We start from the raw sequence: 17,473 nt of genomic DNA on the forward strand, positions 1-17,473 counted from the left end.
ACTGCGCTTTTTAAACTAAGAGAATCAAAAAAGTTTTCATATCTTTGCTTTATCCTGTACTTGTGAGGAGTGAGTTTCAATTTTCGCAGATATACTAAAAATTAGCAGCTACTGAAAATTTTCACAGACAATAAAAAAAGAGTTGTAATTATATATTAAAAATTTTGTTCCATAGAAAATCTTCACATCTCTGCTGAGAAAAAGTTTCTGAATAATCAAGGATAAAACTTTTAAGAAAAATTTTTAAAATGAAAATTAAAGTGAAAAAAAAACTGAAAAAAATTGAAAAGGTAACAATTTCAGGATCCAGGCCAAAGCGACCAATGATCATAACAGGCGCACACTATTGTTGTTTATTCGGCACTGCCCAAAAGCAAACTGCAGGCCATTGCCCAGACTTTTGTAACCTTTAAACAATTTCTGCTTAAATTGTGAAAAATTATTATAAGAACAAGTCGAGTTCAAAAACTTGATAGACGAATCATGAATGATGTCAAACAAATCATAGGGTTTTTTCCGGGATGATCTTATTATGGCACCTACAAATTAATTTACGGTTCTTCCAGACCAAGGCGTCAACGCTAAAATACGCAAAAATATTCAAAATTGGCAGTGAGCGCCTTGAATTTACGTCTCTAATTGAACACATTTGCCGTAATTTTACTAACTTGTCAACGCTATTTACCGACAATCTCACATAATTTTTCAGAAATTCCTCGGCCCGGGTTGAATTATTGTCAAGAAATCAAAGATGATGATGCTATGATTAGTCACAAAATATCAATTTCCTCCCGTAAACTTTTCTCAAATTTTAATTGCAAGATAAAATCATAAAGATCGTAAAATCATATTATCGCTAAGAACTGCTTCTTGAAAATAATAGTAATGCGCCTCCTTTTGCTCCTAATTGAAGCAACAGTCTCGAATAATTACCATGCCCTCATCATCTATCATCTTTACATGATAGCCAATGTATTTTAGAAACTAAAAGGATTCATATTATTTACCTCAGTTAATTATGTCCTCAAATGGTTGCAAGTTATTCAGCATGACTATCAACACAGGAAAATTTATTTTCTGTATGATTTTAAAAATCACCTTTCCCACTAACTCAGTGGGTTCAGGGTTTAATGATATAACAGTTACAATATGATAAAACGAAATATATGACAAGATCTCACAAAAGAACTACTTGGCTTTTTTGCTTTCAAGCAAAAGTTGCAGTCTGATAAATCCATGTGTCTCTGAAAAAAACTCTAAAAGATATCAAATATAAAATATCAACTGAGAAATTGATATCTAATCGGATGTTCTTATTTTAGTAAACTGCCTCTAGTATGACTCTCCTTCATGACCAAAACTTGAGCGTTGAATTTTAGATTATTCACTTCTGCACAGAATACCGCTCGTCCGAAGCACTCACTTGACCTTTTTGTAAAATGTGAAAAAAACTCTTGCATTCAAAATTGGACCTGAACCGGTTTCATCAAGGCCAAAAAGACTTGATATTTCGGCTATGAGACATTTTGTCAAAATCTTTGTAACTAACCGCAAGTAATCCTTTTTCATTGAATACGATCATCAAATTATTCCCTAGGGAAATTGAACTCAACCGACGAAAAAACGAGCATTTTGTTCCGACCCACTTTAGTCGGGTAGGACCTAAGTTCAATTGGTTTTTTTGCTTAGTTAGATGTGGCTAATTGACATATTCATCGTAGATGATTGTATGGGGTATCGTTAGAAAGCCCGGTCGGCGTGGAATACGTAATTAACCAGATGTTTCGAACTTCATTTTTCCCATTGAGTTGATGAGTTTCAAAATTTTGTGAACAGTTAACTTCCTTTTTTTGTCCACATTTCTGTATTTCTACGCATTTTTTCTGCCAATTTCGTTAAAACTATGGTAAGATTGTCAAAGGAAGTGTTATTGATTTCACTTCGGATGGTCAAAGAGTGCTGTTGAGCTGTTTGATCCAAATTTTTTTTTTACTAAACTTTGGCTAAGCTTTTCAAAAATCAACCTTTTGAAATCAAAATTGGCACCAAATAGGCTTCCTCAGACATTTTTGTTTAGATTTGCTGGAAGTACAAAGCTAAAAACAGCTAAAACAGTCCTTGTAAATTCTAAAGAATGGTATTTTTAGTTGAAGACCCTGTGAGAATGTTGTGGAATTAAAATTTGCCGGGTTTTGGCTTGATAGTTACCCAAAGAGCAGAATTTATTTCTGCAATTTTTGTCAAATTATTTAAATCCATGATGTTTAGAGCAAATACGTGTTCTTAATGGACAAGTAACAGTAAAAAATTGATTTTTGGACATTTACCGTATTCTGACATTTGATTTTGTTTTCTTGTCACATTATCAGATTACTGACAGGCCATATATCATTGCGTTTACAAAGAGGGCACAATTAAAGATACCAGCAATTTATAGCAATTACTTTATTATCTTAACGCCGTCAAGAGCGTGTTCTCAAAAAAATTAATTGACTTTTGGATTTGTGTCTGTATTTGTCATTCTTATTTTGTCGTATGGCATAATCTAGATAAAAACAGTCCTCGACAATTTTCCATAGAGGAGCAAGTTAACCTATTTAATAATTTCTGTTGATAGCTAAGGTTCTCATGAAGTTGAAGCTCAATTTTTTCAAAGATCTAAACATTGCCTTTTCATTTCGTTCTTTTTTGTGTGCTAAGTTTTCCAAGGTCATATTTAGTTCGTATTTCAAATGATTGATGTCAATGGAGGAAGCAATTGGATATATCTAACGTTTTTAGGCGATATTTAGTTGATAGCTAATGTCGTTCATGACTTTGGACTTTTTTAGCTTTTCATTTTTTTCTTTTTCTTGGCTACTAGTTAACTAGTCTCATTAATAACAAGTCACACACCAGAAAGATGATGTTAAAGGAAGACTAAGTTGATAGTATTCAACGTTTTTGACGAAAAGACTACGCATTTAACGGCTTCGACGACGTTTTTTGCAAAATCCTATCCAATTTTGATTTTCCTCTTTATCATTCTATTTGCAGATGTATGACAAACGCTGAATAAATAGTAGTCTAAATGGCTTCCTGTGGACGGATCAATGAATATTTGCAATGATATCAGTTGATAGTTGATTTTCTCATGGATTTTCTTTGAAATAAACTGTTTTTAAACGATATGAATGGAATCTTCAAATTTGGCACTTTTGTTGACTTGTCGTTTTTAATGTCGTTTTTCACATCAATGACAGGACACATCAATTGCAGGTCTCATTAATGACTGGTCACATCACTGACAGGTCGCATCAATGACAGGCCTTTTATTGGTCACATGTTTTCTTGACGTTTGGAGAAGGGATTTTGCAAGTTCACGACAGTTCTCAATTGTTTCGAATCGAGGTGCAAATGAATCTTTCTACTAATTCCGGTTGAAAGCTGATGTCTTTTATAGCACTGAAATTTATCGTTTTCAAAAAATTTAAGCGTATTTTAAACTTTATTCTTGATGTTTAGTGTCAATATTGAGTCTCATTGAGTACAAGTTGCACATTTTTTAGTGCTGTAAAGGTTATTTAGTTTGAAATCTATCTGATGCTTATTTTATTTGATATTAAGTATCATTGAAGAAAAAAAAGGGACATTGAGCTTTGAATGTAATTATTACAGTGAATCGTAATTTGTTATTGTTTGTCTTTTTCGTAGTCATAGTAATGCCAGGTCTCATCGAAGTTCTAATGCTGCATTAATTAACTTACTAACTTGAGTTGGAAGCTACTTTTTTTGTACACCAACAATATTAAAAACCATACGTGAAATGTTGAAAGAATTCCATCTCTACCTCATTTGGTAGACAGTTAAGCCGAGAAACTTGTGGATGGACTTTGTCACATCAGGGACTGATTTTATATCAAGACGTAAAATAGCCGGTGAATTTGAACGTAATATTTTGAATCTCAAATTTGAAATGTGGTAACATAACTAGTCAATGATTTGTCAGATTTTTCAGAAATTCTCGTCGTGCAACAAGTTGGAATACGCGTAGGCTATTTACTCTAGATGTAGTTCTGTGCTCGCATATAACAAGAGGTTGAAATACTTCTACCTGGGCCATGATGAAAGCAAATTCTAGATCGATGGACGCAAATCTCAGGTTACGACTATCAGCGATGTATAAAAGTAGGCGAAGAAAAAATAGACCGCTTTTAGGCGTCCAAATGGTACCATAACTTTCCAAAGGAAAGGAATTATTTGGGCTGGCAAGATAATTTTATGGATGGACTGTTTACCGCGATGATAAATGAGAACAACGAGATCCCACATTAAGCAATTGCAATTATTTCAAGTCATTTATCTTCTATTCATTGACACCCATTAAAGTTTTGTAATTGTACTACGCACAGCATGCACAAAATGAACCGCAAAAAATTTATACATTGAAAAACAAAACTGAGAGATCTTAATTCTTAAATAATTAAAAGAACACTTGATTTGTTAGTGTTTTTTTTTCATATTGGTCAGTTTCATACGAATTTCACCGAGAACAAATTTTGATCAAAATGGTATATATGTGTGAGTGTGTGTGCATCTGTGTATGTGCGTTTGTGTTTTTGTTTGCGTGTGTATGTGTATGTCTTCTATATGCGCGCGCGTGTGTGAATACGTGGTGTCTATGTGCGTGTGCATGTGTGTCAGTAGGCGTGTATTCGTGTGTGTGTGTGTGTGGGCAGAGGTGTGTATTGCGTGTGTCGGCGTGGGTGTGTTGCGTGTCTGTGGGTTTGCGTGTTGTGTGTTTGTGACAGAAGTATGGAGCCAGAAGATACCAGGCCAGGCCTGAACATTCTAGGCAAGAACCCACCAGGCCATGCCTTGACAGAACAGATCGGATCAAACCAGACAAGGTCAGGCTAAGCCAGACCAGGATTTCCATCTCTTCAGTATTTGGTAGACATTTCTATCTCTTCCGTACATGCGTGTGTCTGTGGGTGTGCGTGTGTTGTTTTTCTGACAGAAGAATGGAGACAGAGGAGACCAGGCCAGGCTTGAACAGTCTAGACAAGAACCCAACTTATTAACTTGAATGTAAGCTACTTTTTTCTTACATTAACTATATTCAAACCATACGTGAATTGTTGAAAAATTTCCATCTCTACCACATTTGGTAGACAATTAGGCCAAGAAACTTGTGGATGGACTGTCAAATTAAGGACTGATTACATATCAAAATCAGTTTGAAACAAGAGGTTGAGTTGAGACCTAAAATAGCCTGTGAATTTAGTACCAGAATTTTGATTCTCAAAGTTGAAATGTGGTAACATTACTAGTCAATATTTTCTTCTGTTTGGTCAGAATTTTTAGAAATTCTCGTCATGCAGCAAATTGGGATACGCGTAGACTATTTACTCTAGATTTAATTTTTTGCTCGCCTATAAAAATAGGTTGTAATACTTCTACTTGGGCAATGATATAAGCAAATTCTAGATCGATGGACGCAAATCTCAGGTTACGACTATTAGCACTGTATACAAGTAGGCGAAGACAAAAAATAGAACGCCTACTAGGCGTCGAAATGATACCATAAATTTCCAAGGGAAAGGAATGACCTTGGCCTGCAAGATAAGATTACGGATAGACTGTTTACCCAGATGACAAATGAGAATTACAGACATTAAGTAAATGCAACTATTTAAAGTCATTTACCCCATATTCATTGACACCCAGAAAAAACTTTTTATTGTATTACACACAGCAAGCATCAAATAGACCTCAAGAAATTAAGTTATTGAAAATCAAAATTTAGAGATCTTAGGGCGTAAATAATTAAAAGAACACTTGATTAGTAAGAGACAAACTTTTACAGTTTGGGCAGTTTTTTACGATTTTCACCGAGAACAAATATTGATAAAATTTTTTGTATGTGTGAGTGCGTGTGCATCTCTCTCCATGTGTGTGCTCATCGTGTGTTTGGGAAGGTGCCAATGAATTTTTTGTGTGTGTATGTGTGTGTTTAAGTGTGTCTGTCTGTTCGTGTGTGCTTGTTTGTTTGTATGTGTGTGTATGCGTGTGTGTATGAATACGTGGTGTGTTGGTGCGTGTGTGTGTCAGTGGGCATGTGCGTGTACGCATAGGTGTGTCTTGCGTGTGTCTACGCGTGTGTGTTGTGTGTATGTGGTTGTGTATGTGTGTGTGTTGCTTGTGGGTGCATGCGCGTGTTATGTGTCTGACAGAAGAATGGAGCCTGAGAAGACATGGCCAGGCCTGAACAGTCTAGACAAGAACCCAACGGGCCATGCCAAGCCAGAACAGACCAGATCAAACCAGAACAGTTCAGACATATCCAGACCGGGATTTCTATCTCTTTCGCTTTTGGTAGCCAATTCTATCTCTTCGGCTTTTGAGTGTGGGTAGGTGTGCGTGTTGTGCTTTGTGACAAAATAATGGATCCATATGATACCAGGCCAGCCCTGATCAGTCTAAACAAGATCCCACTCGGCCATTTCAGGCCAGAACAGACCGGAAAAAATCTGAACAGGAAAAGCTAAGATAGACCAGGGTATCTATCTGATTACATATAAAAATCCGTTTTCTTGAAAAAATAGGGTTTGTTAAATCCTAAAATAGCCTGTATTTTTGAATGTAATTTTTTGATTCTCAGAGTTGAATTGTGGTAACATAACTAGTCAATGTTTCCTTCTGTTTGGTCAGATTTTTAGAAATTGTCGTCAGGAAACAAGTTGGAATACGCGTAGACTTCTTACTCCAGATATAATTTTGTGCTCGCATATAAAAGGAGGTTCAAATACGTCAACCTGGGCCATGATATAAGCAAATTCTAGATCGTTGGACGCAAATCTGAGGTTACGACTATCGGCACTGTATACAAGTAGGCAAAGAAAAAAAATAGAACGCTTTTTAGGCGTCCAAATGGTACCATAACTTTCCAGAGGAAAGGAATTACTTGGGCTGGCAAGATAATTTTATGGATAGACTGTTTACCTAGATGACAAAATGAAAATAGCAATGTCCGACAACAAGTAAATGCAACTATTTAACGTCATTTACCCCATATTCATTGACACTCAGAAAAAACTTTTAATTGTACAACACACCGAAAGCACCAAATGAATCGCAAGAAAAAAAATACTGAAAATCAAAAGTTAGAGATCTTAAGGTGTAAATAATTAAAAGAACACTTAATTATTAAGAGAAAAATATTTACTGTTTGGGCAGTTTTTTTACGAATTTCACTGAGAAAAAAAATTATGACAAAATTTCTTGTATGCGTGTGTGTGCTCATCGTGTGTTTAGGAATGGGCCAATGAATGTTGTGTGTGTGCATATGTGTGTTTGCGTGTGTGTGTGTGCGTGTGAGTGCTATCTGTTTGTGAGAGAAGAATGGACCCAGACAAGACCAGGCCAGGCCTGATCAGTCTAGACAAGATCCCACTAGGCCATACCAGGCTAGAACAGAGCGGACCAAACCAGACCAGGTCAAGCAAAGCCAGACAAGGATTTCTATTTCTTCCTCATTTGGTAGACACTTCTACCTCTTCAGCATTTGCGTGTGTGTGCTTGTGCGTGCTGTGCGTTTTTGACAGAATAATGGAGCCAGACAAGAACAAGCCAGGCCTGAACATTCCAGAGGAGACCCCACTAGCATATTATAGGCCGAAACAGACCGGAACAAACCAGACCAGTGCAGGCCAAGCCAGACCAGGTTTTCTATTTCTTCCTCATTTGGTAGACACTTCTACCTCTTCAGCATTTGCGTGTGTGTGCTTGTGCGTGCTGTGCGTTTTTGACAGAATAATGGAGCCAGACAAGAACAAGCCAGCCGTTAACAGTCTAGAGGAGACCCCACTGGGGCATGCTAGGCCAAAACAGACCGGAAAAAGCCTGAGCACGTCAGGCTAAGCCAGACCAGGACTTCTAGTTCTTCCTCATTTGGTAGACATTTCTAGCTCTTCCGCATTAGCGTGTGTGTGTTAGTGCGTGCTGTGCATTTTTAACAGAAGAGTGGAGCCAGACAAGACCAAGCCAGGCCTGAACAGTCTGCACGAGACGCCACTAAGACATGCTAGGCCAAAACAGACCGGAAAAAACCTGAACAGGTCAGGCAAAGCCAGACCAGGATTTCTATTTCTTCCTCATTTGGTAGACACTTCTACCTCTTCCGCATTTGCGTGTTTGTGCTTGTGCGAGCTGTGCGTTTTTGACAGAAGAATGGAGCCAGACAAGATCGAGCCAGGCCTAAACAAACTAGACGAGAACCCACTAGGACATGCTATCTCTTCCATATTTGGGGTAGCGAGTAAAGAAAGAAAAATTGGAGATGGACTTTGTCACATCAAGGATGATTACATATAAAAATTGGTTTTCTTGAAACAAGAGGGTAGGATGAGCTAAGACTTAAAATAGCCTGGCAATTTGAACGTAATATTTTGATTCTCAAAAAAGAAGTGTGACACCATAACAAGTCATTGCTTTCTTCGGCAAAACGCAGTTTGGTCAGAGTTTTTGGACCTTCTCCTCGAGCAATAGTTTGGGACACGCGTAGACTTTTTACTCTAGGTGTATTTCTGTGCTCGCATATAACGAAAGGTTGAAATACTTCTAATTGGGCCATGATATAAGCAAATTCTAGATCGATGGACGCAAATCTCAGGTTACGACTATCAGCACTGTATACAAGTAGGCGAAGAAAAAACGCTTTTTAGGCGTCCAAATGGTACCATAACTTTCCAAAAGAAAGGAATAACTTGGGCTGATAAGATAATTTTATGGATAGACTGTTTACCACGATGATAAATGAGAACAGCGAGATCCCACATTAAGCAATTGCAAAGCCAGACCAGGATTTCTATGTCTTCCTCATTTGGTAGACACCTCTACCTCTTCCTCATTTGCGTGTTTGTGCTTGTGCTTGCTGTGCGTTCTGACAGAAGAATGGAGTCAGACAAGATCAAGCCAGGCCTGAACACACTAGACGAGACCCCACTAGGACATGCTATCTCTTCCATATTTGGGGTAGCGACTAAAGAAAGAAAAATTGGAGATGGACTTTGTCACATCAAGGATGATTACATATAAAAATTGGTTTTGTTGAAACAAGAGGGTAGGATGAGCTAAGACTTAAAATAGCCTGGCAATTTGAACAAAATATTTTGATTCTCAAAAAAGAAGTGTGACACCATAACAAGTCAATGTTTTCTTCGGCAAAACGCAGTTTGGTCAGAGTTTTTGGAACTTCTTCTCGTGCAATAGGTTGGAACACGCGTAGACTATTTACTCTAGATGTAATTTTATGCTTGCATATAACAAGAGGTTGAAGTATTTCTATCATGATGAAAGCAAATTCTAGATCGATGGACGCAAATCTCAGGTTACGACTATCAGCGATGTATAAAAGTAGGCGAAGAAAAAATAGACCGCTTTTAGGCGTCCAAATGGTACCATAACTTTCCAAAGGAAAGGAATTATTTGGGCTGGCAAGATAATTTTATGGATGGACTGTTTACCGCGATGATAAATGAGAACAACGAGATCCCACATTAAGCAATTGCAATTATTTCAAGTCATTTATCTTCTATTCATTGACACCCATTAAAGTTTTGTAATTGTACTACGCACAGCATGCACAAAATGAACCGCAAAAAATTTATACATTGAAAAACAAAACTGAGAGATCTTAATTCTTAAATAATTAAAAGAACACTTGATTTGTTAGTGTTTTTTTTTCATATTGGTCAGTTTCATACGAATTTCACCGAGAACAAATTTTGATCAAAATGGTATATATGTGTGAGTGTGTGTGCATCTGTGTATGTGCGTTTGTGTTTTTGTTTGCGTGTGTATGTGTATGTCTTCTATATGCGCGCGCGTGTGTGAATACGTGGTGTCTGTGTGCGTGTGCATGTGTGTCAGTAGGCGTGTATTCGTGTGTGTGTGTGTGTGGGCAGAGGTGTGTATTGCGTGTGTCGGCGTGGGTGTGTTGCGTGTCTGTGGGTTTGCGTGTTGTGTGTTTGTAACAGAAGTATGGAGCCAGAAGATACCAGGCCAGGCCTGAACATTCTAGGCAAGAACCCACCAGGCCATGCCTTGACAGAACAGATCGGACCAAACCAACACTTCTATTTCTTGCGCATTTGCGTGTTTGTGCTTTTGCGTGCTGTGCGTTTTTGACAGAAGAATGGAGCCAGACAAGACCAAGCCAGGCCTGAACAGTCTACACGAGACCCCACTAAGACATGCTAGGCCAAAACAGACCGGTAAAAACCTGACCAGTTCAGGAAAAACCAGACCAGGATTTCCATTTCTTCCTCATTTGGTAGACACTTCTACCTCTTCCGCATTTGCGCGTGTGTGCTTGTGCGTGCTGTGCGTTTTTGGCAGAAGACTGGAGCCAGACAAGATCAAGTCAGGCCTGAACAAACTAGACGAACAAACAAAGGAGAATTGGAGATGGACTTTGTCACATCAAGGTTGATTACATATAAAAATTGGTTTTCTTGAAACAAGAGGGTAGGGTGAGCTAAGACTTAAAACAGCCTACAATTTGAACGTAATATTTTGATTCTCAAAAAAGAAGTGTGACACCATAACAAGTCATTGTTTTCTTCGGCAAAACGCAGTTTGGTCAGAGTTTTTGGACCTTCTCCTCGAGCAATAGTTTGGGACACGCGTAGACTTTTTACTCTAGGTGTATTTCTGTGCTCGCATATAACGAAAGGTTGAAATACTTCTAATTGGGCCATGCTGTAATGATTTTCTAGATCGATGGACGCAAGTCTCAGGTTATGACTATCATTACTGCATACAAGTAAGCAAATAAAAAAAAATAGAACGCCTAATATGCGTCCAAATTGTCCAAAGACTTTCCAAAGGAAAGGAATTACTTTGGCCTGCAATATAACTTTATGGATAAACGTTTTATCACAATGATAAATGAGAACAACGAGGTACCACATTAATCAATTGAAACTATTTCAAGTCATTTACCTTATATTGATTGACACCCAGAATAATTTTGTAATTGTACTACACACAGCATGTTCCAAAAGAACCGCAACAAATTTGGACATTGAAAAACAAAACTTAGAGAGCTTAAACCTTACAGAATCATAAGAACACTTGATTAGTAAGAGGTTTTTATATTGGGCAGTTTCTTACGAATATCACTGAGAACAAATTTTGATAAAATTTTATATATTTGTGAGTGCGTGGGCATCTGTGTATGTGCGTTTGTGTTTCGTTTTGTGTTTGTATGTGGATGTCTTGTATGTGTGCAAGTGTGTGTGTATGTGTGTGGGCGTGTGCGACTTAATGTTGTGTGTGTATGTCTATGTTGTGTGTGTTTACGTGTTTGTGTCTGTTCGTGTGTGCGTGTGCTTGTATGTTTGTATTCGTGTGTGCGAGCGTTTATGTGCGCACGTGTGTGAATACGTGGTGTGTGTGCGTGTGCGTGTGTGTCAGTGGGCATGTAAGCGTGTGTGTGTGTGTGTGGGCAGAGGTGTGTTGCGGGTGTCTTCGTGGGTGTGTTGTGCGTATGTGATTGTGAGCGTTGAGTGTCTGTGCGTTTGCGTGTTGTGTGTTTGTGACAGAAGTAAGGAGTCAGACGATGCCAGGCCAGGCCTGAACAGTCTAGACAAGACCACACCAGGCCATGTCAGGCCAGAAAAGACCGGACCAATCCAGACCAGGACAGGCTAGGCCAGACCAAGATTTTGATCTCTTCCGCATTTGGTAGACATTTCTATCTCTTCCGCATTTGCTTGTGTGTGGGTGTGCGTGTTGTGTGTTTGTGAGATAAGAATGGAGCCAGACGATACCGGGCCAGGCCTGAAAAGTCTAGACAAGACCCCACCAGGCCATGTCAGGCCAGAAAAGACCGGACCAATCCAGACCAGGACACGCTTTGCCAGACCAGGCCAGATGATGTCTTTAGCGGCTCCGCTTATCTCAGTATCTTCCTGAAAGATTTCCCGGCTGATCTTGTTATTTTCTTGAAGAATTTACCCGTTGATCTTGGTAATTTTTTGAAAGTTTTATCTGATGATCCCAGTGATTTCTTGAAAGGTTTCACCGCTCATCCTGGTAACTTCCTGAAATATTTCCCCCTCTTATCGTGTTAATTTTCTGAAAGGTTTCTCCGCTTATCCTGGTAAATTTGTGAATGGTTTCCCCCCACTTATAATGGCGATTTTGAGAAAAATTTCTGGTTGTCCTGGCAATTTCAATTAACGATGCCCGACTTTCCTGGTAACTTCCCGATAAAAATTCTTTTTAATCCCGGTAACTATTTCGAGAAAATGCCGTTTATTACCATTAATTGTCATTCGTGGCAGGATTTTTGGAAATTTTCCCGCCGGAAAATTAGGTATATTTTTCGGGAAAATTTACCAACTGAATAGCGAATTCAATTAGATCTCGTGACTAGTCAATTGTTTCTTTGAAACTATAAAATTACCAAACAATACTGAATTAGCTATATTGCTATGCTATTTGGAAAGATATCTAGGCAAATTTTAATTTGATTTGATGGACGGAGTGCTTATTCAGCAACTTGAGAGTCATAGCAAACCATCAGTGCGCACCTATAATCAAATATTTGCAGCAGACAATTACCAAGTATCAGCCTTGACTATCTCTTAAACACTGGTCGATATGATATTACTTTTCACGTCAATTGACAGAAGTCACCAGCAGTTTTTGGGTTTTTGAAATATATGATAATTCATTGGTTAAAAAAATGGTTTTAAAACAAAATCTTTATAGGTTTTTTATCCAAAATTTTTAATCCAAAAACGACTTAGGATAACGTCATAAATATAAAGCGGGAGTTTAAGCATATCTCATAAGCTTTCATGAAGCTTCCCCAATTTTGCATATTTAGACGAAATGTCTTCTATCAAAATGTTGTTTATTTTCTCACTTCCAACAATAGGAGGACCAGCTTTTGTTTTGGCGTGACATAGGATAAGAAACAAAGCAGCTGATAGTCTCCTAAATTTCCCCGATTTGCTTCCATTTTTAAACCAAATTACCTAACAGTATAGGACTTCCAAAGTTCTCAGTGAGGTGGAAGATAAAATTTTGGTTTTCTGGAAATTGTCGCCGAAAAAATTTTTGAGGGCGAAAATAATGGAGGTTAAGGATTTCGTCCTGCGACAGAACAGACATCTGATTAGTTTTGCTGTTGTTGCTACTTAAGGATTAGTTTTCTTAAGTCCACTTTTTTGGTAACCATAATATTTTAACTTAAAAAATTGCAGGGAAAACAAGAAAAAGGTAGTTTTTGTAAACAAATTTTTTGAGATGAACGGGTTTTAGAGTTTCTTCTAATTTTAGGGTTTCTTCTAATTGCTTACATGTAGTTCTTCTCCTGATAAGTCAAGATCCAATTGCCCGGCATCTTAAACTCTTATAGTCAATTTAAATTATATTTCGACACTACACAAAAAAGTGCAGCAAAACTTGATTAGTGTAGAATTTTAACTTTAACTCAATTCAGCAGTCGGGGATACTCTACCACCCGAAATTCTATACGAAATGTTTGTTATTCGGTGAAAAGTTTTTTTGTCAGTTACCCACGGTATCCCCAGTCCTGTCTTGCGTCCGACTACGAGTCAAACAAGTGGCTCAAAATTCGAACTGAAAAAACCCGAACTGAAATGGAATATTATATATAATCAGGAATGAATCAAGCAGACTTTCAGCACTGAAATTTAATCCAATTTGACCTATCGAAAAGATACCAAAATGTCAAGTGGATCAATCAAGTAGATTGGTCTGTCTCCAATATCAGCCTCATGAATCTGTCGTTCTTGGCTCTCAATATTCAATCTTCTATCTTTTTCTTCACTCAAGGAAGAACATCCTCACCTCACAACAAATTCAGCTCTATCGGATTTTATTATTCAAACTTGAATCCCTCTGTGATATCAGAATTACTATCTAAATATCCACTACCGAAATTCACAACAATAGTAACCTACTCCATCTGAGTAACTTCTCGAATAAAATTTAATAAAGTAGGTGAGCAATGTATTTGTTCAAACCACGGCTAAGAAGTAGAGCAAATGTACCTTTGTTACGTAATGTTTGGTGACTCTTTGAAAAAAAAACAATTCAATGAGCTGAACGCCTTTTTTGAATGTTGCAGGGTTTTGTTAAAGCTACTCAAAGCAAAACAAAATTGTAGCAGACTTTTGGGGCTTCATTGATTCGGTCAATTTTTTAACTCAAGAAAATAGTTTTATTTGAAGGTTGTTTAGTGTCCCCACATTTGTTCTTCTGAAACAATTTTGCTAAAATGACAGATAGAAACTTGCTCCAGAAATTTGTAGCTTGATTTTTCACCATAAGCTTTGTAAATGCTCTACACAACGAGAATAGTAAAGAGACATTCAAATTCGGCAATCGCTTTTTTAAGAGTAAAAGATATTGGGAAAACAACTAATGTTTTTGAATTATTTTCTGACGGCTGATATCTCTCTCAAAGATGAAAACAATTTATATGGTAGAGAGGTTGAACGCGACAAAGCAATTCAAAACATGAAATGAAGTAATGACTTTTTTAAAAAATTTTCTTTCAGCTAAGTGTTACCATTCGGCAACTGAATTATGCAAAAAAAATACACTTTGTTTCCTCAAATCAAAAAAGCTTTTTCAAATCCTTAATTCTTTGAAATTATTAATCGGTTTTTATCACCTATACCTGTGAAAAAATGGAAGTACTTAAATTTTTATTAACCTTTTGGGACAATCTCCTCTAATGAGTTCCAAAAACTTTGTAGAATGGCATAGCCATATCTGGCAGACACCTTGTAGTAGTCCTTAATTCTCGATGAAATGACATGAGAGAAGGAGAATAAGTTAGATGTGTTAAATCAAGTTATTTAAGATAGATAATTTAGGTCAAGTTAGACAAGTTAATTAGGTGTTTGAAGCAATCGTTCTTTCTTGAAGGTTTATTGTTTCGAAGGCGCCAGAGAGGAGAGTTGAGTGATATATCTTAAATAAACAAATTAATGAACAAAAGCATATTGAGCTGTCGATATATTTCGATTAATTAGCAAAGTTGTATTTCTGCCTCAGGCCAAAGTCCAAATGAGTGATTTAAATTTAGAAGAGAACTAGATTCTTTGAACAGAATTGGAATTTCAATTTAAAGTAAATGAAAGTGCGATTCAGATTTTGCAAAATAATGGGCATTCCAAACCTGTTACCCCCAACTTCTTAAGTTATGTTCATCATTGGAATCCGAAAATTTGTGGACATGTTGCCCTGATGATTTTGCATACATAATAGGAATGGGCGGCCAGTTACACCTTTTTCGATCTGAGTTATTAGCAGGGGAAGTGGTGTTATTCGTTTTTGTTATTTTGCAGTATAAATTTGATAGTTGATGGATGAAATAACGCTATAAACCGTACCAGCAAATACTTGTGCAGTATTGTATTGGGTGATCATGGGAATGAATTAGAATGTTGTGGGAGAAATTTGTTGGAATTTTTATATAAGAATATGAAATTTTTCAGTTTTCCAAAAACCCTCGGGTAAAAAGTTTTCCGACCCCCTGGTATGAGGAGTTATTGGTTGATAACTGGTCAATGATGAGGAGGAAACCCTAATGGTCCTCTATTGCGAGTATACCTTTCAGGCCAATCCGATCACCCGACACTGAGCCATTAACACCGGAAGTAGTGTGATTTGAAATTTTTAAAGTATTTTACTGTGAAATATGGCTGTTTGAAAAAAAATAATGGAATTAATTAGTCGCAATGTCATGCACGTATAATTTAAAGTTTTTGCATGATCTCGAGAAGGGTTTGGGATATAAAATGTGGATTTTTGAGAATATCGGTAATTGTCACAGGAAGGTAGTTAGCACTTAAATTGAAATAGTATTTTCTCAAAAAATTGAAGTCAGATTGACCTGAAAAAATGGGGGATAGACTATTTTGTGAGCGAGGAATCCGATTTTAATAGCAGGAGGAGTCTGTTCTGACCCCCGACCAACCCGTACGGAGCTAGCGCACGCCCGCGCTTGCTGTGGAACGTAAAACTTGAATTGCAGGTGGAGTCTTGGTAGTAGCCTTATGGTTTTTGGAGGGTTAGTGTAACTTTGCAAGGGCTTTGATTGGTGATATTTTCAATCCCAGATTTTGACCGCAAGTCAGTGGTTCGGGATAACCCGAGTGCCGAAAGCCGGAAATTGGCCTTTTTGAGCGGCCGAAAGACTTTGAAGTGTTAATAATATGATAACCTTAGACAGTTTGTGACAAAAAATAACCCCCCGGTCAATTTTGACGAATTCGGATTTTTCAGATTTCGGCACCCACGACTCTTTGAAAAACTTTCGGATTGCAAACGACTCGCAAGGGACTCGCTGATGCGTTGGTCATGACATTTGGCAGGCAAGTTGATGACACCCTATATTTACTAGAGGTTTTTATCCGAAGAGGTTTTGACCACTACTTCGCAACTTAATAAGTTTGGAAATTTGGGGTCATCCGGGAGGTAGATGAAAAATGAGCGCCGTCATTGTTCGTGTTCTAGTGGGAGTTAGGCCATGAATTTTTGTGGGTAGGTGCAACTATGAAAAGACTTTCCGTGACAGTAATTAGTTTTTATTAACTTGATCCTTCATTTTGGATGATTGACGCCTGATTGAACCCGAGAGGTCAAATTTTTGGGCTTTAAGGAATATTAGAATTTTCGACGGTTTTTAACCGGGGAATTGCATGAAATTGTTTCAAAAATGGAAATTACAATTGGTCTTTGTTTCAGGGTTGAGGTTAGTTATTTATTCAACGCATGATTTTTGACAGTGATTGATTGCAGCTGGATAATTTGATAGCGGAAATAGAGAATTAAAACTTTTTCAGAGCAACGTTCAATGTTTACTAAGCAAACACTGATTGACATGTCAAGTGCATATATGAGATAAAGTGGAGTGGGGTTGTGTACATATGAGTCCAAAGGTCGTTTACTCAAGATAAGGAGAAAGTTGAACAATGGTTGGTAGCAGTTGAATGACAGAGCGTAATTTGATATTAGTTGTTTGCATAGCAAATAGAGCCTTTCTACAGAATTTGACAATTTCAAGTGTAAGTTGTAATGTTTGCTTAAGAGATTAAGTTTTGTTTGCTTAAGATAAGAGCGTATTGGTTGAGTATAAATTGAAGTGACACGCAGAGAGAAGAGAGAGAGAGAAAGAGAGAGAGAGAGAGAGAGAGAGAGAGAGAGGCAGAGGCAGACCTCGGAGGTTTTTGTGAGAACTTCAGAAGTTTGGATTTTCACAAGTGAGAAAAAGCAGTTGGTTTAGTGGGACTAAACTTTTAAAGCTAGTGGGAAAAGCAGAGAGAAGACTGAGAGGTTAGTCAGACTGAACTCTGGAAAACTGTTATTGCAAGACCAGTTGAGATACTGTGAACGTTTTTGGTTTTGTTCATTTTGAGAAAGTGAATCACGGATATTGGTT

General features: G+C 37.5%; 1 protein-coding gene across 1 annotated transcript in view; it reads left to right on the forward strand.

Moving 5' to 3' along the window:
• LOC142353414 (uncharacterized) overlaps positions 1–17,473 on the forward strand; it is a 140,939-nt gene that overhangs the window by 38,934 nt on the left and 84,532 nt on the right. The gene's annotated exons all lie outside the window — the stretch shown is intronic.

Source organism: Convolutriloba macropyga, chromosome 14, assembly GCF_964194025.1.
Source record: "Convolutriloba macropyga chromosome 14, txConMacr16.3, whole genome shotgun sequence".
Lineage (NCBI taxonomy): Eukaryota > Metazoa > Xenacoelomorpha > Acoela > Convolutidae > Convolutriloba > Convolutriloba macropyga.